Source organism: Doryrhamphus excisus, linkage group LG20 (genome assembly GCF_037039965.1).
Source record: "Doryrhamphus excisus strain RoL-2023G ecotype Guam linkage group LG20, RoL_Dexc_Guam_v1.1, whole genome shotgun sequence".
In the NCBI taxonomy this organism is placed as follows: Eukaryota; Metazoa; Chordata; class Actinopteri; order Syngnathiformes; family Syngnathidae; genus Doryrhamphus; species Doryrhamphus excisus.
The window spans coordinates 7,381,027-7,404,562 of NC_136376.1; the positions used below are offsets into that span (position 1 = coordinate 7,381,027).

The following is a 23,536-nucleotide window of genomic DNA, read 5'->3' on the forward strand; positions in this document are numbered from 1 at the left end:
GTCGGAAAATAGTAGGAAATAAGTGTGGATTAACCCTTATTGTTATAACAATGCAACAGAGAGGAGAGTGAGGGCCTCTTGCAGCAAAGTGGAGACTATGGAGTCTAGATTAAGTGCAACCACCATGCGAGGCAAACATTAGTATTAGCTTTTTTTTTAGTAATTTCTAGACATATTTCCTCAAATTTAATAATGACTTATATTTACGGATGTGCCGATATTGGCTTTTTTTTTGCAGAAAAACAAAATATGATATTGTCCAACTGTCAATTTCCGATACCAATATCAGCCGATTTATGTAACATGACATATCTCTTGTAGTGGAATGAACATGTGTGTTGTATACAGATTTTTTTTCCTTATTAGCATTCTAGGTTCACAGTCAAGCTTTTCTTCCCGTCTTTCCCTCTCTGGGCACTCTTGCTGACCATACCTTGATGACATGAAGCATTATTCCATGAAAATGTGGAGAAAAAAACAACTCTTTTTCAAGTCTTTTGTTCCCGCTTTTGACATTCTTCCCCTCTGTTTGAGTGTGCTCGTTAGTGGGGAAAAAAAAAAGGCAGATTGATTGACTCGGCTGGAGAGGAGACAGACCGCCAGATCCACCAGTCCACACCACAAAACAAATATGTTAGTCCAATGACTTAGGACAGTTTGCTGTCAGTATACACCTAAATGACTGAGCTCAACAGCAGGGAGATAACACTGGAAAGGACCCAAAGCAACCTCCATCCAAATATTACAGCACTACCAGTCCTTTTCGCAGTTTGAACAGTCATTCATTCATTCATTTTCTACCGCTTTTTCCTCACAAGGGTCGCGGGGAGTGCTGGAGCCTATCCCTGTCTTCGGGCGAGAGGCAGGGTACGCCCTGGACTGGTCGCCAGCCAATCACAGGGCACATATGGACAAACAACCATTCACACTCACATTCATACCTATGGACAATTTGGAGTCGCCAATTAACCTAGCATGTTTTTGGAATGTGAGAGGAAACCGGAGTACCCGGAGAAAACCCACGCATGCACGGGGAGAACATGCAAACTCCACACAGAGATGGCCGAGGGTGGAATTGAACCCTGAGACTATAGAAGGGTGACAATGAAAAACTCTTTTAAAACATATAGTTCACTGAATAGTACATGGATCCTATTGCAGTAGGGATCCATATCTGGATTTTTGACCTTGATGTGGCTGCACGGTAGTCAAGTTGTTAGCAGGCAGGCCTCACAGGTTGGAGACCCGAGTTCAATTCCACCCTCGGCCATCTCTGTGTGGAGTTTTCATGTACTCCAGTTTCCTCCCACTTTCCAAAAACATGCTAGGTTAATTGGCGACTGTCCATAGGTATGAATGTGAGTGTGAATGGTTGTTTGTCTATATATGCCCTGTGATTGGCTGGCGACCAGTCCAGGGTGTACCCCGCCTCTTGCCCGAACTCAGCTGGGATAGGCTCCAGCATGGAGGGATGGATGGACTTACAATGGACAGACAATCTGATGGGCATCAGATTGGGCATGGGCATCAGATTGTCTGCGCTCAGTAAACGCTGACCTACCTATCCAGAAGTTCTCTGGAGCATTTCATAGTGTGACCAATCACAGCGGAGTGAGTGTACTTAGAGGAGGGCCATGGGTGGAGTAAATTATAAAGACCGTTTGGATGGGAAGCAGGAAGTCCATGGAAACAGCAGGAAGAGGTGCAGAATCTGGAAGATCTTTCAATATAAATAGCCAAAAAATAGCATAATATGTCCTTTTTAATGTTCAAAACGTATAAAAGTGGCCCTGAGTGGGAAAGTTTGGGCGCCCCTGCCCAGACATTTAAATGACAGTGACTCACTTTGAAAGGAAGCAGTGCCGTCTTGACTGATGTCAGAGACAGACAGAACAAATACTGACAAAACAGTCAGGCTTCTTCTGACTCTCTTTGTCTTATAATCCCTTTTATGTACTTATTTTTCTTGACATCTGGAAAAAAAAACAAATGTAAACACTATTCTTTTGTTCCATTGTATCCTGCCTCCATGTTCCCAAAACATTTATTGCCTTCTTATACAAAACTCCACTGTACTTTTCTCCTCAAATAAACAGCATGACACAACATTTCATCCATCCTTTCTGCATCATTACACAACCGTTTCTCCGTCCAGATTGTTACATAGACTCATCCCGTGCTGAAATGTTTCGCAAGAAGTTCAGCAAGAACACATTTAGCATCTTTTTTTACTTTGTAAGGATCATTACGCTGTTGTTTTAAACGCAACGCAAAGCAATTTTCTGCTATGCAAACTCACAAGTGGTGTTTATTCAAAGTGTATGTGTGTCTTTTTGTGAACCTTATTTTACACGGCGGGCACATTTGTAAAAAGGTTGTCTCTGCTGGGTGTTTCATAGCGTAGTGAGGCATAAAGAACGCCATGAAAGTGACTCCAATTGGATTGTATTCCTACTGAGATGTGCTTTTAAAGTACACTTTATGTAGCAAACTTTTAATAAAAGTACAAGCTAAGCTGAAGCTATGAGTATTTACATTTACAGTTCCAGGCTGTTTGTTTTTTTTAGCTAACATGCTGGTGTAGCTCTCAAGCTAGCTTAAATTAGCTTACATTGCCTATTTTATTTTAGAGATGTAGAAGCTAAGCTTAAGCTATGAGTATTTACATTCACGGCTGTTTTTTTTTTTTAGCTAACATGCTGGTGTAGCTCTCAAGCTAGCTTAAATTAGCTAACATTGCTCATTTTAGTTTAGAGATGTACAAGCTAAGCTTAAGCGATAAAGTATTTACATTCACAGTTCCAGGCTGTTTTTTTTAGCTAACATGCTGGTGTAGCTGTCAAGCTAGCTTAAATTAGCTAACATTGCTCATTTTACTTTAGAGATGTACAAGCTAAGCTTAAGCTATGAGTATTTACATTCACAGTTCCAGGCTGTTTTTTTTTAGCTAACATGCTGGTGTAGCGCTCATGCTAGCTTAAATTAGCTAAAATTGCTCATTTTACTTTAGAGATGTACAAGCAAAGCTTAAGCTATTAGTATTTATATTCACAGTTCCAGGCTGTTTTTTTTAGCTAACATGCTGGTGTAACTCTCAAGATAGCTTAAATTAGCTTACATTGCTTATTTTATTTTAGAGATGTAGAAGCTAAGCTTAAGCTATGAGTATTTACATTCACGGCTGTTTTTTTTTTTTTTTAGCTAACATGCTGGTGTAGCTCTCAAGCTAGCTTAAATTAGCTAACATTGCTCATTTTAGTTTAGAGATGTACAAGCTAAGCTTAAGCTATGAGTATTTACATTCACAGTTCCAGGCTGCTTTTTTTAGCTAACATGCTGGTGTAGCTCTCATGCTAGCTTAAATTAGCTAACATTGCTCATTTTACTTTAGAGATGTACAAGCTAAGCTTAAGCGATAAAGTATTTACATTCACAGTTCCAGGCTGTTTTTTTTAGCTAACATGCTGGTGTAGCTCTCATGCTAGCTTAAATTAGCTAAAATTGCTCATTTTACTTTAGAGATGTAGAAGCAAAGCTTAAGCTATTAGTATTTATATTCACAGTTCCAGGCTGTTTTTTTTAGCTAACATGCTGGTGTAGCTCTCAAGCTAGCTTAAATTAGCTAACATTGCTCATTTTACTTTACAGATATTAACATTGGTTGGTGTGATTAAAAGAGGAGAAGAGGAAGATGAGGATGTACTAGAAGAGGAAAAGAAGCAAAGGAACATTCTGTCGGTACGGTAGGCGCTTCCCGTTAAGAATGCTAGCCTACTAATGATGTGTTTGATGTGCTCTCGAGGCTATGCTAAATAGGACTTACTGCCAACCTCACATGGTTTTACCGTGTAATACACACGTGCAGACACGTTTATGTTAATAATCTTGACTGGAGTTTAATGGCGGTTCTTCATTACTGCCGCATGAATATTAGGATGTCGACTAAGTGCCACCTTTAAATACAGCTGTCTGTGTTCCCACAGTCAGCAGCTGACTGTCATCATGTGCTCATTTTATGAACGATTCATTTTGTCTCTGCTATTCCTTGCTTGCTGAAAAGGTATTTTTACGATTATTTGATGGTTTGTGGTTTCTTTAAAATATTGTCAAGCAAACTTCCAGAGGAGTGGTGTTGCTACAAGCTGCCAGTCGACATTTATTTCCAGATTGTTGCAAAGAAATCATTAGTTTTCAACATGACTGCTCACACAAACGATGCAGAGATATGTGTGCTTAATAGACTTTAATCTCATTTTAAATCTGTTTAATCTCATTGACTTTAATCTTATGAATTAGAGAGTACACCTGTATCTGTATCTGTTCACCCATCTGAATGATCTGCATCCGTATCCGTACATGGGGTGGGTGGGGCATACTCATGAGATGGGCGTGGTTTCATTTGAAATGGGTGGGGCTTACATTAGGGTACATTTTAAGTCTGAAAATAGTAGGAAACGAGTGTGGATTAACCCTTATTGTTATAACAATGCAACAGAGAGGAGAGTGAGGGCCTCCTGCAGCAAAGTAGAGACTATGGAGTCTAGATTAGTGCAACCTCCATGCAAGGCTAACATTAGTAATAGCTTTATTTCAGTCATTTCTAGACGTGTTTCCTCAAATTTAATAATGAGTTATATTTACGGATGTGCCAATATTGGCTTTTTTGCAGAAAAACGAAATGCATATATTTTCCAAATGTCAATTTCTGATACCAATATCAGCTGATACATGTAACATGACATATCTCTTGTAGTGGAATGAACACGTGTGTTGTATACAGATTTTTTTGTTTTGTTTTTTGGGGTGGGGGGGCGGGGTTTAATCCTTATTAGCATTCTAGGGTTACCGTTTCTCAGTGAGTCAAGCTTTTCTTTCTGTCTTTTCCACTCTGGGCAGTCTTGCTGACCATACCTTGTTGAGGTGAAGCATTATTCCATAAAAATGTGGAGAAAAAAACAACTTTTTTGTTTACATTTTAGGTCTGAAACTGACATGACGTTTTTCTTATTTATTATTATTCAGCAATATGTGTGTACTGTGTATGTGTGTAAGTGATCCGTAAGGCTATTCTTTTTTTTAATAATATGTGTGAAGTTGGTGATTTACGCAAGCATCCAGTCATTGTTGATTGATTCACTCTATTTTTCTCAAAATGGTACTACAAACACAATTTTTCCAACTGACTTTATATCATCAGCCAAATTGGAAGCAACCAAAAAACAATAACACGTATTGTAACTCATATTTTAATGGTAATTTCCATCTGAACAACCAGTCAAAACACGTCACACATCTCATCCATCCACTCTGGTTTGAAGTAACAACATACTGTATGTATTTGTGCTTTTTTTTAATTCAGTAACATCACCACTTACTGGCCTGGCATGCATATTAGGTAACCATGATGTCAGCATTTTGGCAAAAGTGCTTTGGTTTTCCTTCCTCCTTTTTGGTCACCATCGCTGAAACAAATGATTTCAGGTCCAGGCATGTCGACGAATGACTATCACCTTGAGCCAGGAAGCATCAATGCACACACAAATACAGACAACGCATGCACTAGTGATAAGACGACACGCAGTGTTAACATGTATGAAAACAACACTCTTATCTGGAGACCCTTCTTCTCCAGCACGGCTAATGCACAGATGAAGGTCAGTGTTGCTATAAGGAGGGTCCGAGTAGGCACTTTTATCTCATTTGATAAAGATGAGTGTGTTCTTGTGTACACTTGACTGGCCTCGCGCTATAGTGTCTTGGAAGACACACACACACATGCACACACAGTGACTGTGATAATGTCATGCTTTATTCATGTGCTCTTTAACATGAATGAAGTGGATGGTGCAGCGGGGAAGAGAAGGAGTCAAAAAATAAAGCAATGTCAAAAAGAGAATAGGAGGAGGAGGACGTGATAGAGATATTGACGCTGAATGGCACCACAAGAAAGTGGGTGTTATTTTTAAAAGTACCTGCCATGGTACTTCTCTTTTACGTACATCGTATACTCCAGTGATCTCACACTGTTTTGACAAAGGTCAGTCAGACATATTAGTGATATTACTGCATAGTTTGCCTGTGTGACGTTAACACTAGTTTTATACCAAAACTACAAAAAAACAAGGCCATATTCACACTGAACCATTCGAACATTGCTCCCTCACTCATCGCAGTTTTTCAAAAATTAAAAATGAATAAATGATAGCTGTTTCATGGTTGACTATGGCCTATCAATAGTCAAAAAATGTTATGCCATATATGAGACATGAGGTTATATTACATTACCTTCACTTTGTATGAATGATAAAAATAAATAATGATGAAAGTGAAAAAGTTATCCTCCCATTCCATGTGGAAGTGGTAAGTTTTGGGCTTTTTTTTACTTTGTCCTTTTTCCTCACTCCGTTGGAATTACTTTTTTAAGTTTAGAATAAGTAAATTGAAGAGGCTAAATATTTAGCTTGGAAGCTTGCTATGCTAGCGGCAGACGTGTCTTATGCCCTTGCAGTGATTCCATGGCCTGGTTGCATTATAGTGAGTGTAAAGATGACATGTTTGCAGGGCTCTAATAATATTACAAAAGTATTTAGACTATCTTGAACAGGTTTTGTATGCCCTAACTACGGAAATATTCAGTTCAGTGATGTGCGATACCACTGATTTAGTTTCCGGTTTGATAGTGAGTACAGTTATTGTATGTATGTTTTATTATTCTGTGCATTTCATGCTGTAACTTCTTAGGGTGAATGGGATGGGTTTTTTTTTTACTAAAAAAACAGCCAAGTTTTTTTTTTTTTTTTTTTTGCCTAAAAATCCTCCCAAATTGCAGAGACATGAATGCTGAATCACAAATATATTTAGGATGCCACTGTTTCCACTTCCAATAGAAAAAAGATGGCAAATACAAACTTATTGGAGTAGATACCATCCAGTACAGCTTTTAGATTTGAAATTGACCTGGTGCTTCGTCAACTTTGACCACTGCCCACAGTATGAAGTCAATAACAAAAATCAAATGTTGCATTTTTGGGAAAAAAATAAAAATAAAACAGTTGCAGTGTAGGTCTCTTCATGTGTTAGAAAGCCTGGAAGGTGTATAATCATCCTTTTCACTACCTCAAGTGCTTCATCAGCACAGTGATCCAACACACTACTTTAAAAAGTCATCTTAATATATTACTGTTAGGAGTCTGTCCCTCCCCTTCCACCCACGTGCAGACAAAAAAGTGGTGTGTGTGTGTGTGCGAACACAAAATGACTCCAGAGGTTCAAGTGCCCTCCTCCACCAGTGTGTGGGAAGAAGCACCTTTTTTGGCAGGCTACTCTCTTTATTGAGTGTGTCGAGCTTTTCTATAACAGCTGATTGTGTTTGAGTGTGTGTGTGTGTGTGCGTGTGTGTGCGTGAGAGAGCACATTTATCTGAAATGTTGTTTTGTCGCGGACATAGAGTGAGGTGTGTGTTGTTTTCCAACTGATGCTGGTACTCCATCAGTGCTGGTCAAGTGGTCCTCTCCACTAAATGACATTGTGCTGCATGCACTGCTAACACTCTATGAGGGCCAAACTGACAAAGTAGGTGTTGTAGTAGGTACATCATTCGAGTAGGTTTGGGTATTGTTTTACATATTAACAGATACCAAGGACAAACCGATGAAGCGGTGACTGAGTTTTGTGACATGCAAGTTGAACACAATGGTATATAATAGCTAAGTAATAAACATGAAACAACAAATTGCCATGCACCGTGCAAAAATGGTGTAAAATGAGGAAGTGTTGTTTTGCAGTTGTGGACCGTGATGCTAAGCTATATAAGATACACCTACCTGTGGTTCTGTAAACAGAGACGCAGACAGAACAGAGTGATACCAACACTGTAGAAGACGAAATAAAGCATGCACGTAAATTCTGTTGTCTTCTGCTCGGTGGAATTACTTCTGCTCAAGAGAGTTTATGGTGTTGCGCATCCGTTTGTAGTGTTTTTGTTTTCTACAAGATAGCACAAACGATAACCATTCGCTTTTGCATGAGGGATTAATTAGCGATGCTACTGTACCTGCCAACCAAGCAATTAACCATCATCATTCATCAAAGTTCCTTCATAATCATCCATTAGATGTGGCTAGTTAAGTTGATGTTGACATTTTCAGTCGAGTACAGTCAGGCTGAGCCAACGTGATGCTTTTTGAATGGGTAAATTAGTTGGGGTAATGGACTGTATGGCACTCCTGTCTGAAAAAAACATATTACATTTTTTTTATTTTCTAAATTATGGATTCTGTATTTGAAAGCGACTCCAAATTGTCCATAGGTATGAATGTGAGTGTGAATGGTTGTTTGTCTATATGTGCCCTGTGATTGGCTGGCGACCAGTCCAGGATGTACCCCGCCTCTCGCCCAAAGGACAGCTGGGATAGGCTCCAGCATGAATGAATTAATGTATTTGAAAGAGATGGAAGAGGAAATTTCTGATATATGGAGAAGAGTACCACAGTTTTTATATATGTTGCATATTTTATTTTTATTGGAGGCATCCGAAAACCAGTCAATATCTGGTGGGACCATCATTTGCCTGAAATATTCTATACGCCGATCCAGATCATCCCAAAAATGCTCAATGGATGGCAATTCTGGTCAGTATGCTAGCCATGCAAGAACTAGCTTCCAGGAATCTTTGCAACATGGGACCATGCACGGTATTTAGGGCAAATGGTGGTCAGACCAGATACTGACCCCAGTTATGCTAACATCTATTCCACCTCATTGTGGACTTCCTCGCGGCAACACACTGATGTTATTGTGTCGTAATATTTGTTCCATCCTGGAGTTTAAGTGTGTCATCCATATTGGAAAGATCCACAGATGTCTGCATGACCACTGACCTTCTTAGCTTTGCTCGTACTGATATAGCCTATCCATTTTCCCTTGCTTTATTTCTCACTGCCGCTCACTGGTGAACGTATAAATTGGTCATGCATGGGGAAGAACAGCAGCAAAGGCTTGACGTGTGGGATGAAGCACGGAAAACATCCCTGCTGTGAACGCCCCCTCGGACACGTTTCTGCACCTCAATCATCCTATCCGTGCGTTTGCCAAACTTCACAATTTGTTTAGATGGCGGCGGCTTTGACAGCATCGTCACGTTTGATGAGCTTTACACGGAGCCCAGCCGTTATTGACCGCTGGCACGGGATTTTTAAGGCTGGAAAAGTCACTTTGATTGGTCATTGGGCATTTTATTTGGACTTGTGAGCCATTATACCCATAACTGTATACGGCATTGTGCAATACAATTATTTGCTATGTTCTGCTTATGTGTGTAAACACATTTTGCTTGATAGCAGCCATGATTTTCAACCAACCTTGCTTAAATTTCTCCACACACGCTTCTGTGTTCTGTGTTAAATGTGTGTGCCCAATTTTCTGGTGATTTAGCCAAAAGCCCTAAAGTTACAGTGGGTGATTTTTGACAGTCAGTGTGATTCATGAGGGTCGAACTTTAGGATTAAACAACACCACCATGCTGTGTATTTGTCACAAAAATAATAGCACAGCCAACAGAGTCTGAGTGCATGTTTTTGAGACAGTTTCACCCTTTCGTCCACAGCGGCTCGGGATTAGAAGAGTTACCGTGGGTTGTAATCGACCTAAAGACATTAAGATGAACACAAGCAGAGTTCCACCGTCACGGTGAGTCTGGATTCGGAAGCATGTTGTGTTGCTGTGAGACATCGAGGGCGTGCATGTGCCCGCTTGTCCACTGTGTCATTTGCATGCAAGTCATGATGACCCTCTCTCATCTGAGATTCTCATTAATTCAAAGTCTGGGGAGAGCACACACACACGCCTGCACAGGCCCTCACATTCTAATCAATGCACCCTGCCCCTTCAATCTCTTTCTCCTCATCTTTCCTTTCTTTGCGACCATCCTCTTCCATGCTTTATCTCGCCTCCTCTTCCTTTGTATTCGTCATTTCATTTCCTGACATTTTCTCCTGTCTAATTGGTGTAAAACATTAAGTAATGCACATTCACTTGTGGTCACTTGTGGGCAGCAAGAAGACCCTGTCTTGTCCCGGCCGGATTAGGACGACACCCCTAATGATTTTGATTTTGTGTGGTGGGAACATGGCTGCTCATTATTGCTGCGTAATGATATGCTTCCGATACATCAAGTGTTCAGCCACCGTTGTCATCATGATGACCACCACTGTCATCGTAATGATTGATGAGAATTTCACATTTAGGTGTAATTTGGCTGTAAAAACTGCTGAAGACCTTCACTAAATTAGAATTAGATGTAGCCAATCAAAATGACCGCATCGCTACTCATAAATTAAGGAAATATCTAATCTAATAGAATATAGTAGTATTAATAGCAGGTGATTTTCATGATGATTTAAATGTTCAAAAGTCTGCTGAGGTTGGACTATAGTCCTTACTTCTCCCAGAAGAAATACAAGGAATGGCCTTTTTCTGTTCCCAAGACTGGAGGACTTTGTTGTGGAACAACTAGAACAGCTCAAACATCAGTGACCTCTGTGTTATCATTTCATTTATCTGCAGGTGGAACAACCATATTTTATAATATTTTTCTTCATAGAGTCTGTCTTAGTGTGTTACATTTAGTTGCTGCACGAAAAGAGACATTAGCATGTTAAGGTGTCCCACAAGGCTCCGTATCAAGTCCATAGTTTAAACTCGGATGACCACAAATAAATCTTAAATTATTAAAAAAAAAAAATTCTCTAGGATTCAGATAATCCAAGTTACGTTTTTTGTACATGAGGTGGTGTTTTTGTTATTTTTCTATTGAACAGGAACAAAGTCTTTGCCTCGAGAAAAGTTTGCAAAGTTACTGTTCACTGATCCATTCACTGCGGATCGTACTTTTTGGTACAAAATTGGAGTCCTACTATTCCCCAGTTGAGATTTTATTGACCTGTGCATGACTATAATATAAGATTGCTCATGAAATCAAGCGTATGCAAAGACGAGCGTTGTAAAACTAAACCCCACAGATTTATAAGCCCATACGGAGCTCCTATGCGGACGCCTGGCGCCTGTGAAGTCAAGCAGAATAATGGAGGATTATCCACAAAGTCGACATCTATTGTCACAACATCTGTCTGCTCTCCTCCTTTGTCCTCCCTTCATTTCCTCCTCTCGTCGCCTGTCCTTCCCATCCGCTGCTGATGAATTTGTAAAGCTGTCATCATTTTCTTCCTCTCTTTCCCCTCCACTGGTGGCTGCTTATTATGTGTTTGATAAAAGCCTGTAAGATTAATTAAAGTGATTAACTGCCCACGTCTTTGCTGATAATGGACCTTCACAATTTAGCTAGAGGACGTTGGTTCAAAAGTCTTTAGCCCAGACATAATTTTGTATAGAAGTCGTGGATAAGAACTATAACAACATACTCTTGAAGAGTCATCAGGACTTTTTTTTTTGAATGATGACAGATCATTATAAGTAATGTGCCAGAAAGTATCAGAATTGTACTTCATCATATCATAATTTGAAGTGTTTGGCATTGGGTTTGCCATCCTGAATGACTTTCTATACGCTTGGAAGTCAATGTAGATGACTTCAGTAGACTTCATTTAATCGCATTGTGACTGTCACATGAACATATGATAAAAGTCCATCGTTAAGAAAGCTCTCATCTTGCGTCATTGTGTGCACATGACAGGAACAACCATTTTTTGGTTGTGTTTGCAATTCTCAGACTTCAATACTTAAAGAGTGTTTTGACTACAAGTACGGCAAAATGCAGTGTACCAATAGTCCTCGGATGTTGCACTCAACACACCCCAGATTGAAACCCAACCACCCTCGGTTATCGCCGTTTAGGTTACATAGCAGAAGGAAGTAACTTGAGTAATTCACAATTAAAAAGAAGAGAAGAAGACGATGGAGTGGATAAATACAATTGTTTGATTTTACAATTTGATGAGCGAATCCTGTCAAATCCCCCCGGGAATAAGTACACAGTGTACATAACATATATATTGAAGTGTAAGAACAGAAGTACACAAATTGATATACAGCCCTTAGTTAAATGTCCGAACCAGGAAGCCCAATAAGACATGACTGTTCCATCCTTGCATCACCAGTCAGCAGGAATATTCAAGCATCCATGCACCTACTGACTGCCCACACCATCATTTGGACCTGCACAACGTCATTAAAATCTCGTACAAAAGTAATTTAACAATATGTTTATTATTGTGGTTGTGTATGTAGTAAATGTAGACCGTCTGGGAGGTCTTTCAGCAGTAAAACAGGTTGTGTTGCGCTTTTATTTTCATGACTTCCTGAAGTGGGCGGTGCCCCAAGGTGCACTCGTAGCCATGCTGAGTTTATGGGTCCAAAAGAGGGTGCGGAATCGTATAGTACATTGTTGTCTGCATGGTCTCTGAGAGACCTGTCTATCCTGCCAGTATATTCTTGTTCCTGCTTTCCGTCCTCCGTTTTTTTTACTTTTGTCCAGTTAATAGGGGTGTCACAAAACACCCAACGCACAGGACGAGGCAGAATATTTTTATATGAGATAGGATAGGCGCTGTAAAGCTCTGGATGTACGGCTGCTATTGAGATATGTATAGTGTAGAAATGTAGTTATAAAGGTAATAGTTGCTTTGTGTGCATTATTTGAGTTGCTTTAGTACCAAATAAAAAATCAATAACACTCCCATTGAAAAGCAATAATAACGTTTGCATTCAGCCTGCAGCGGACTGGTTTCTCCTTCACCTGGCAGCCTAATCGCATAATGGCTCCATTATGCTTCAAGTGTTCCAATTGCCACATAGCAACTGACCTGATATGCATAATTGGTCTTAATGAATCTGCACTCAACCGAGGTGAGCCGCGAGTTATGTTTTAAATACTTTTATTACTAACAGTTCTTTTTTTTTTTAGAGCCAGAATGTGAGATTTCACAATTGTGTGCATGTACTGTAAAGGTTTGATTTCATCATGGTTGCAGCTGAGGCTGAGGATGAGGCTGAAGGATGGCTAAATCAGAGCTGAGCTCTCTGATATAACATGTGCATGTATAACATATGCAACACGTGTGGGTGAAATGTGAGGAAATGTGCTGCATCTTAAACACACCGTCTTTCTAGTCATCTCTATCATCCTTTGGATTGACTTATGGCTTTTTACAGCAACAGCGATTGTGCTTGATATAGTCAACATTGCAGAACGGCAATGGCTGCGTTTAAGTGAGCAGCAGCAGTAATTGTTTTCATGGAAACATGCTTTCCCTCTGAGGCCACATAGAGAAGACCGGCTTGTAGTATGATGCCAGATGCTCCTTCAAATGGGATTTAATGCTTGTAATGAGATAAAGTGCTCAGCTTTGATTGAGCGTGCCCCATCACTTCCTGTGGATGTATGTTTACCCCTATATGGTATGATCTAATCTACTGGTGAGCTCATGCAGAAACATTATCTCCAGTTACGCATAGCTGACTTCTAGCTACTTGCTTTTGCTCACATTTCTTCCATCATTCATGCTCAGTGCTTTTAATCAATCAGGATTGGACTATTTGTATGTTTGCATCTTGGTGGGAACACTTTGAAGAAGGCCTTTCTGTGTTTCTAGTCCACAAAGTAAGATCCATAAAGACATGCTTGGATGAGTTTGTTGTGGAAGAATAAGTACAGGTCCAAAATCAGTGCTGTCTTGTTACCCGCTTGGGTCAGCCATCCCTGTGCTCCACCCTAGGTCCGCAGAATGAGAGTCAGGAGTACTTGCTGTCAAGCTAAAAGCCCGGACTGGACTTTTAAGGTGTCAGGGAGTGAGGTTTGCCAACGCACATCGATCCATTACCAAAGGTGGGAGCAAGTCAGTGTTTAGTCCCAAATCTTAAATCTTAAAAGTGAAGACGTGCAAGTCCAATTCAGTTTAAGTCAGGACAGGTCGAGTCAAGTCCGAAGTCATAGATCTTGAAATTTTGATTCCTGGAGTCATAAGCACTGTTTGTCTCCCACATAAAATTTAATTTTGACAATATGGCAACCTATTAAATTTGACAAATACAACGAACAAGACCTAATCGTAGAAAGCAGAGTGCTAATATAGCATTCAGGATTTAGTCAGTGCACAGAAATCTAATCACATTTGTTGTTTGTTCCGAAATAAGTATATATTTTACTCAACACATTCACTGACGGGCTGCACGGCAGACAAGTGGTTAGTGTATAGGCCACACAGCTAGGAGACCCGAGTTCAATTCCACCCTCTGCCATCTCTGTGTGGACTTTGTATGTTCTCCCCGTGCATGTGTGGGTTTTCTCCGGGTACTCCGGTTTCCTCCCACATTCCAAAAACATGCTAGGTTAATTGGCGACTCCAAATTGTCCATAGGTATGAATGTGAGTGTGAATGGTTGTGATTGGCTGGCGAACAGTCCAGGATGTACCCCGCGTCTCACCCGAAGTCATTGATGTCAAAGTCCAAGTCGAGTCTTTGATGATAATGTCCAAAGTCATTAAAGTTGTGGCTCGAGATTTGAGTCCAAGTCGCATAACTCAAGGTCACACCTCTGTCCATTACACTGTGGACAAATGGACAATCATTCCCAGACATATGCCAACATCTGGAGTGACACAGTATTTTTTTCCACTTTTCACTTTTTTTCGCTGCTGCACTTACTAAACCATAGACCTCAGCGTTTCATGGCACCCAGCAAGGCTCTGTACTGAGTACACAGTTGAAACTCATTGAAAAACTAATTGAACTCGAACAGGTCCAACATCCTTGTGGAATTTCTTCCCAGACGAATGAAAACTGAATTTCCCACATATCCCGATACTTTTCTCCACATCAAATAAGATAAATTACATTTAAAACGGAACAGATTGACAAGGTATCACACACAACAGAAGGACAAACGTTGTTCTATATGTGATAAAAGCTCTGCTAGCTGGAGACCGTCAACATCTGTTCCTGCTACTGGAGAGCGAGGCAGCATCTGCCTAATCAAGAGTACAACATGCAGGATTTCAGATTTTACTGTGATTAATTCAGATTTTCCTGCTCGGTGGTGCTTTTAAAATGCATCTGGGAGAGAACATCATATGCTGCCGTGTCTGCTGTTTCGACTTACTAAGTGGCCAAGTAAAGAATGTTTAAATAGAAAAAGCATGATGTAGTTCTACACTCTTCAAACTGCAATAATGAAGACAAAGTGGAATGACCTAAAGTAAAGCAGGATTTCTCGTAGGACTTTTTGAAGCTGTGGTGGAGGGCTGCATGGGACAGTCAGTTAGCATTTGCTATAAAACATTACAGAAATTGTATACAAGAAATGAACATGATTATGCAAAAGACAATCCAGCCGAAGCCTCGGCAACTTATTCAAAAGGTTTCAGCAAAGGGCATATTCATCAGTAACATAGTAGTTTGACAAAAGTGGAGAAAACACAAACTTCTCTAGTGGAGTTCATGTTGCCAAGAGCACCCATCAAACAAATGACTTTTTTTCAACCAAACAAGTGAATGGATAACTTTGTTGTAGTTATAGGCATCTTACTGTTGAGTTAGTTTATATGTAATCTGAATGATAAAGATGAAAGTAGTATTATTCTTCTGTCACTGCAAACTATTAATTTTGTTGATGTATATATACACGTTTCATAGTGCTTCTCTTTAGCTTGTCTTACTGTTTTGTTTTTTGTATTTTTTTTGTATGTAACTGTATGCAACTCTGTGTAATAGGTGAGTGTGTGTGTCAAGAAGGTTATTATTATTATTATTATTTATTTATTTTTTTTACATTTTTTTGTCACCCAACGAAGTACAAAGTGATATGACCATACAATGGCATAATGGCTACCATAGTAAGTGTCAGTATAGTGATATGTATAGCACATCATGACTGGTTCAAGACTTTTCAACTTACTTTGACATAGCTACACCTGCTGGCATCCGTTACATAGAGTCAGATTTTTTTTTTATTTCATTAATATTGTGGCAGAATGAGTATAAAATAAACATTTCTGTGTTTAAACAAGCAGAGTGAACATCTCACTGACATACTTACATTGTTTAACTCCAATCCAGTGAAGTCTTCCAACTTTGCAATGCGCACCTTTCACACGCTGACAAGGTTTAACTTCACCTGAGACACAGGAATGTTTTATTTGGCTCCATTGGGAAGCGGCACACACCTCCTACCAAAGTCTACAAAGACCCTGAAAGCCTTTTAACAAGTGATGGGAGGGGGGGGGGAAGAAGTCAGAAAGTCGTCACAGTGTGTGTGTGTGTTTTTTTTGTGTGTGTTTCCTCAAGTGAAACGTGGGAGCAGCGTCAGTCAGTCGTTGGCGTGCAACTTGTTCAAAAAGGCCACGAGTGCGTGGGTGACATCGTCGCCTGTCACACTCGCTCTCTCCTTTCTCTCTCGCTCTCCGTGTCAGCCTCTGACGAAAAAACCCGGGCGAGGCAAGCCCCTGACAGCCCCACAAAAAAAAAGAGCCATTTTTGAAGCTAAAATACAGAGTGCTTGTCATTTGGGGTGTAGGGGAGGTAGTGGGGGTCTTTGTGTGCCATGTTGTGTGTCTATAAGTGGGCTTGTAAACGTAACATGCATACTGAGAGTGACAGGCGGTGGCACAAGGGGAGGGCAGATGGAAGAGAACTGATTGACTGCTTGATTGCATGGCAGGAATAGCACATTATTTAAAAACCCCAAAATAGCACAAATTACTTTAATTAGATCATGTGCATGACAACACTTTATTGTGACATAGTAAGTTCCAGAAGTTTTATATTTTTAAAATTTCACTTTGGGCTGTTTTAGTTAGCTGGAAAACCATAGATGACCCATGATTAGCTACGTTTACTTGAGGAGTTTTTCTCTTTCCAAATGGAATCTTTCCGAATGACCTTTCCGAAAGCAATGGTATACATGGAAAGGAATATTCCAATTGCGTGTCTACATGCGCCGCTATAATCAACCAGAATAGTCAATGGGGCATGTGCAGTAAAGCGTAAACACCAACATCACGTGATACCGACTTCCTCAAGTTTTTCTTTCACTTGTTGGAATAACTCCGTATTGCCAGTTTTTCGTTCGTCCAGTCTTGAAATTTAGTTTGAATCAAAAACAAACTTTCCAAAGCAGTCCAGTGCCGATTGCTCGCCTCCATTTTTTTTTTAAATCGAAGAACGTCTCAAGCTGCGTGTTACGTCATATGTCAGCATTCACTGAAAGAACGCACCCAGGAACAGGAAAAGATCAATTTTGCTAATATTTTATAATTAAGCTCGGCACATGTTTTATATAGATATGTATTTTCTTTTTTAATAAAACTGGACTTGTGAATGGCGTATAGAAGGGTTTAGATTCTGTTGCACAGATGGCGGTAATGCACACGAAAGCTGCTTGCCAACCGCCAATAAACAACAGAAGAACAAAAACACCACGAAGAAGAACACAGTCTGACAACTTTCCGATTGAGCGGGTACAAGATACCTCAATCGGATTGGGGAAAGGAATATTCCACCCCTGTGAATCCGATTATATATTCATTCGGATTGGCACTTTTCTTTCGGAATAAGGTGTATACAAAGGTTACATTCTTTACGTTTGAGCAAATAACCCGAATGGAATTGGAATATTTGGGTCCATGTAAACATGGCTAATGTTTCCATTGCAAAAGCTGTGAAAAATACCGTACTACTTTTTGTCACCCTTACGCCTGTCACAGTAATAATAAATCGACTTATCGAACAGTTCTCGATAAATTGATATTTCATGTACGTATGTGTGTTTGCGTGTCTTTGCTTCACAGGCTGGATGACAAGAGGTTTCACTCTGTATCTGTTTGTGTAAATTGGCTATATAAGTGGAATGAACGGAGAGAGTGGGCTGTCATCTCATTCAGACTCTTTGTGGAGGCGGGGCTATGAGCTACTAGCTACTGTAGCTACTACGCTAGCTGTGTGAGCTCATTGAACCAGCATTTTATCGACGATATTTTGTAGAACAATTATCAACCAGCAGAATTCGAGAGTCACCTTTCAGTTGGGGTACCAAGCTGAGTGGGAGGAAAATCTAAATGGTCACTTCAGAAACCAACAAAGACAGATAGATGCCCTCCATTGTTGTTTTACTGTGTGGTCTTCCTTCCTCTTGTGTGTGAAATTCACTGGCGCCTACGCGATGATGTCACGCTATTTACATATGCGGCACAGGTTTTTACCCTTCAAGCCTTTAACTGGACTAAACCATTCTTCTTGAAGAGTCTTGATCCTTTTTCATTCATTTTCACGGTATTGTCCCCCCCGCCCCTTTGCCACTGGGAAAATGTGTCGGTGGCATCTTGACTGCTGAGTGCCTTTGTTTTGTCTTTGATTTGTGTGTGCTGCAGAAACAGATGTAATAATCACAAATAACATCTGTCTCTTGTGTGTTGGAGGAGGAGACGGATATGCAAAGCCCTTCACTTGGCTGCATTATGTTGGTGTGTGTGTGTGTGAGTGTGTGTGCGTGTGTGTGTGTTTTTCAAAGAGATGAGCTTTTATTGCTTCATAAATCTGCGACTCGAGGCTGGCTGGAGGACTGTGTTTGTGTGTTTGTTTGTGTTACAGTGTCACAATGAGACTCAAATGCGAACATGCACATTTGAATGAAGTGATGTGGCCATTTTGTAAATAGTTTGATCACTGTTTTGTCATTTGCGGCCTGATTGTCACTTTATGGTACCTTTTTTTTGGGGGTTCAAAGATTGACCCCTGTGGGACGCCTCTAAAGGTTCACATTGTGGATTAATTTGTTTTACTATTTTTAAAATGTGCAGTTAAAATAAGACATTGTGCTTCTGACAGTGGCTAGTTGAAGTTTTCAAGAGCTTTTATGTATCTTTGGAATTCCCCGTGGACGGACGTTTTGTCATTTGCGGCCTGACTGTCACTTTATGGTACCTTTTTTTTGGGTTCAAAGATTGACCCCTGCGGGATGCCTCTAAAGGTTCACATTGTGGATTAATTTGCCTTACTATTTTTAAAATATGCAGTTAAAATAAGACATTGTGCTTCTGACAGTGGCTAGTTGAAGTTTTCAAGAGCTTTTATGTATCTTTGGAATTCCCCGTGGACGGACGTGAAATTGTCTCGTCGAATAAACACGGTGTCCTCGTGCTCGGCCTGTGATTGGTTATGTCTCCTCTAATTAGTGTAGCGTAGCCTCTAAATGGCGTTTAGCGAGGCGATTGTATTGAAATGTTGCGTTAGCGCAGATTAGCTGCTGTCACTTGACAAATATCATCCATTGCTGTGAATTATGTGACGTGACTTTGATACAAAAGGCTCCTTTTAAACCTCCTTTTCATGATTACAAACGTGTGGTTGCCAATCTAAATATAGCACTCTAACCTCATTTCTAGTCTTCAGTCTCTTAAGATGTATTTTTCATGTGACGGCTGTAATATGCACACTGATGATTTAACATGAAATAATGAAAGTGCATTGAAAATGTTTGCTTTAGCGGTGATTTTTAACAGTATTGTATCTTTTGTGAATGTGTTCTTTTCAGTTTTGCAGCTTTACTTCTTGTAAAAACTGCAGGAACAATCCGATGTGGGAGATAAAGGCATGTTATAAAGCGTCCTCCTTAGAGAGAGCCCCGCAAAAAAAATAGTATGCGACACGGAAATTCTTGGCTGAAGCTAAATCCTTGAAACAGTATTTGTAGTTGGTGTCTGTAAAACTTCTTTGCCAGCTCCAGACGCAAAATTCTGTCAGAAGCCCAACTGGAGCAGTAGCGACTGGCTTTTTATTACCACTTTAGTCGATCTAATAATGCACACTGTATTCTAATAATACACACCTCGACAAGTTTGCCATTAGGAGCAACCTAAAAAAAAACCTTTGTGGGTATGTAAGCATTATATAAACATTTGGAGAACAAAACAGTGCAGTTCCAGAAACAAATGAAGGCATGTATCGTTAGATAATAATAACATCATATGCTAGCACAGCAGCATGGGGAGGGCAGAGTAAGCCGATGCAACTCGTTATAGTATGTGATCTCGCCTCTGGAGAAAATATGCAGTATTTAATAGCATAATGTTCATCACTTAAACCATACCTGACTGTAATGTAATTCATATTTCATAACACCTTTCGTTTTGTGTTATGTTTGCCTAAAACATATATATTTTTTACAATAAAACAGTTTTTTTTACTATACTTTACTATAACGGTTTTTTACTAAAAATGTCTGTGTGTGTGTGAGTGTGCTGTAACTAAGGCTGCAATAATGAATCCAGTAAGTGAGTGCATCTGAGAATGTGTTCATCGGCGAGTATTTGTGATAGTGTATTACATTAGTACATTTACAATAATACACAAATGTTGAAACAAATCATGTTACTGGGTTTCCTGATTTGCCTTTATAGTTTTTTGTTTTTTTTTCCAACATCTTGGGTCCTTTGAACAACAAAAATACCTATTTAATTTGGGCATTTTTTAGCATACTAATGTCTAACGTATAATAAACTCTTTCAAATATACAAGGTCTTATACAAACTTTAAAATAAAGACAAATGACAAAAAGTGTTAATACAGATTATATTGTAATTTGAATACAAAAGGAGTTATGAAAAAAAAAACTCAACAAGCTTGTCGGCCCATTGGAAATCAAAGGAGATCATTACTCAATATAACAGTCTGACTCACTGTGTCATCATACAAAGAAAGCTAAATTCATCACACAGCGACTTAACACTTAAAATGTAAAAGTAGTAGCTAAGAAATAATACAAGTACAAATACAAGATAATACAAAACAACTATTTTAACTTCATATGCTGCTGAGAATGTGCCCCAGAAGATGGGCATGACAGCTTTTTTTAGTAAGGAATTATTTAAATTAAATAAATAGCTTCAGGCCCATTGGAAATCAAAGGAAATCATTACTCAATATAACAGTTTGACTTACTGTGTCATCATACAAAAAGCTAAATTCATCACACAGCAACTTAACACTTAAAATGTAAAAGTAGTAGCTAAGAAATATACAATACAAGTACCAATACAAGATAATACAGAACAACTATTTTAACTTCATATGCTGCTAAGAATGTGCCCCAGAAGATGGGCATGACATTGCTTTTTTTTGGTAAGGAATTATTTAAATTAAATAAATAATACATACATATGTATGCTATACAGCTTCAAAATATGTAGGCTACTTTTTAATATGTTAGGTAAAAACTACCCTAACTTGATGCCCCTTGATTATCATCGTTCTGATTTGTTAACTGACCAAATCTTAGGGTGTTTGTGCAGGAAAATGCACAGTAAAAGTGTAGGAAGAGTAGGAGGTGTTAAGCATTGAAGGATGGAGGGCACAGGAAGGGTAAAAGAAGGATGGAAGAGAAACGGAGGCAAGAAGTGGATGCCAGGAAGGGATGAAACTGAGAAAAGGAGGCGTAGCCGTTAGTGGGTAGAATAGGAAGGAGCCTTGCACTCGCTGATAAGCTTGCTTCAAAGCGGCGTTGGCCAGCGGATCAAAGACTTGGCATTGCCACGGAGACAACCTTTTTTAGGTTCGTACGTCTCCTCGCCACCACTGGGAGCCGCCATCACTGATAAGAGGCCGGCTCCAATGGACCACATCACATGACCATCATCTGATACAGGACGTTGGGTCAAAGCGATGTCGGTCTCTTCCCTTAATGTCCTTAATCTGGTTGGGTGTTTACGTCAATGGAGACCTCTTTGCTGTGACTGATCCTGGACCAGAGAACATGTTACGTCTAAATCTTTGCATTCATATGCATAGGAATATTGTTTCATCCTTGTCCATATAAAACTAATTTGCAGGCTTGCTATTCCAACAAGTGGCGCTAGAACCCTAATCTTATCGGCGAAGCCTCATTGCATGAGACAAAATAAGTACAAAACTAATTCCAGGGAAAGTGAAATCCTATTCATAATTAAGCAAACTGACACTGGAATATCACATCTCATTAACAATAACAAACAATAACAAGACAATAACAAAATCATAAAAGCACTATGTATGTGCATACTACATAAAATGTAAAATAGTGTGTATAGAATTGTGCAAAACAATTACAAATGTAATTGATGGCATTGTGTAGAGTCCAACCTTGGTTAGCGTCATTAATTTGTTCTGTAACCGAAACAGATGTTAACTGAATCAATTTTTTTTCCCATATGAAATCAAATCATCCCATAATAAATCCAGTTAAACCATTCCACCATTCGTTTTGTTTGCTAGCTAATAGGATGCTAACAAGGAGGCACTTTTAAAAAAAAAATGTCATGATCCTGAAGGATAGGGGTGGCATACGCGCATGCATCTGTAAATAATTCAAACACATGCAAACATCTGTAAATCGATGATTGTTTTGTGTTATGTTCTACACATGTGAAAAAATTTAGTTATGTTGTCATCAATTTTTTTTCCTGTGTTGTTTTTGTAAACAACTGTTCAAATGGTTGAGGTGTCACTAAAACAAAAATTATGGATTCAGTCACCGTTCTGTTTAAATTTAAGTTCGAAGTTCTAGTTTAAGTTCTAAGTGAAGTATTTTTATAATGCCTCATATTTAACTCACTAGTAAGATCTCATAGTGTATAGACTGGTCATATATTTCATTTCATATTTCATATTATCTTGCAAACTGTATTTGTATATAACCCTGGGTAAAATTGTTATTTTGTTAATTATTAGGTTGTTTATATTGTTTATTTTTATATTGTGTATTTTGTACTGCTTAACTGATTCTGTTCTCTTGCTGCTGTGCAATGCAAATTTACCCACTGAGGGATGAACAAAGGCATATATTATCTTATCTTATTTGCTTCTCTGCAGAAAAAGCTAATTTTCTCTGTTTTTTTTGGTCAAAATCAGGTGTTTTTCGCTGAAATCTCTGTATGTTCTACTGCTGATTTATAAAGACCTCAAAAGGCTAGAAACAAACTCTTTTATTCTGATTCTGAAGAGAGTCTAAAGCTTCTTTCCATAGTTTCAAAGGTTTATGTAGTACCTAAAACTCAATATTCTGAAATATATTTTCTTGAACATATTGAATATTCTTGAAAGTTCTGCAAAAATGTCAAAAAATCAGACTTTTAATTCTTTTTTGAAAATGGCTGGCAGTCAGTGAGTTAATAACACAACAACACGTCTGCCATATTGTACACTAACCAGATAACGCGCACAAACCGAGGCAAAATTGCGGCCTTAACCAAAACACTCACTAACCGAGGTTCTACCATATACATAAATAACTGCTTCCTGAGCAGTAAATATCTGAAAATAACTTTGCTTTTAACTGCTTTCCTTTAATTGTAGTCTTTATTTACCAATGTGTAGTACATTAATTTTATTATTGGAAGTGGAATAACATGCAGGAGCTTCCCTCATTCCTCTCCTGCCAGAAATAACCTATTAACATTCTACTTTGAGAATGAATAATGTGACTTGACTTTGACAAAGGGGCACAAATTATTGGTGTCAACCAGTCTCCTCCTCCTCCTCCTCCTGCAGGAGTC

General features: G+C 39.2%; 1 long non-coding RNA gene across 4 annotated transcripts in view; it reads left to right on the forward strand.

Moving 5' to 3' along the window:
* Nucleotides 1–9,599: 9,599 nt before the first annotated feature.
* Nucleotides 9,600–23,536, forward strand: part of LOC144894457 (uncharacterized) — a 136,354-nt gene continuing 122,417 nt past the window's right edge. For all 4 annotated transcript variants that reach the window (XR_013625065.1, XR_013625063.1, XR_013625064.1 and 1 more), the window contains exon 1: nucleotides 9,600–9,687. This is a non-coding gene — a long non-coding RNA (uncharacterized LOC144894457). The remainder of the gene's footprint in view (nucleotides 9,688–23,536) is intronic.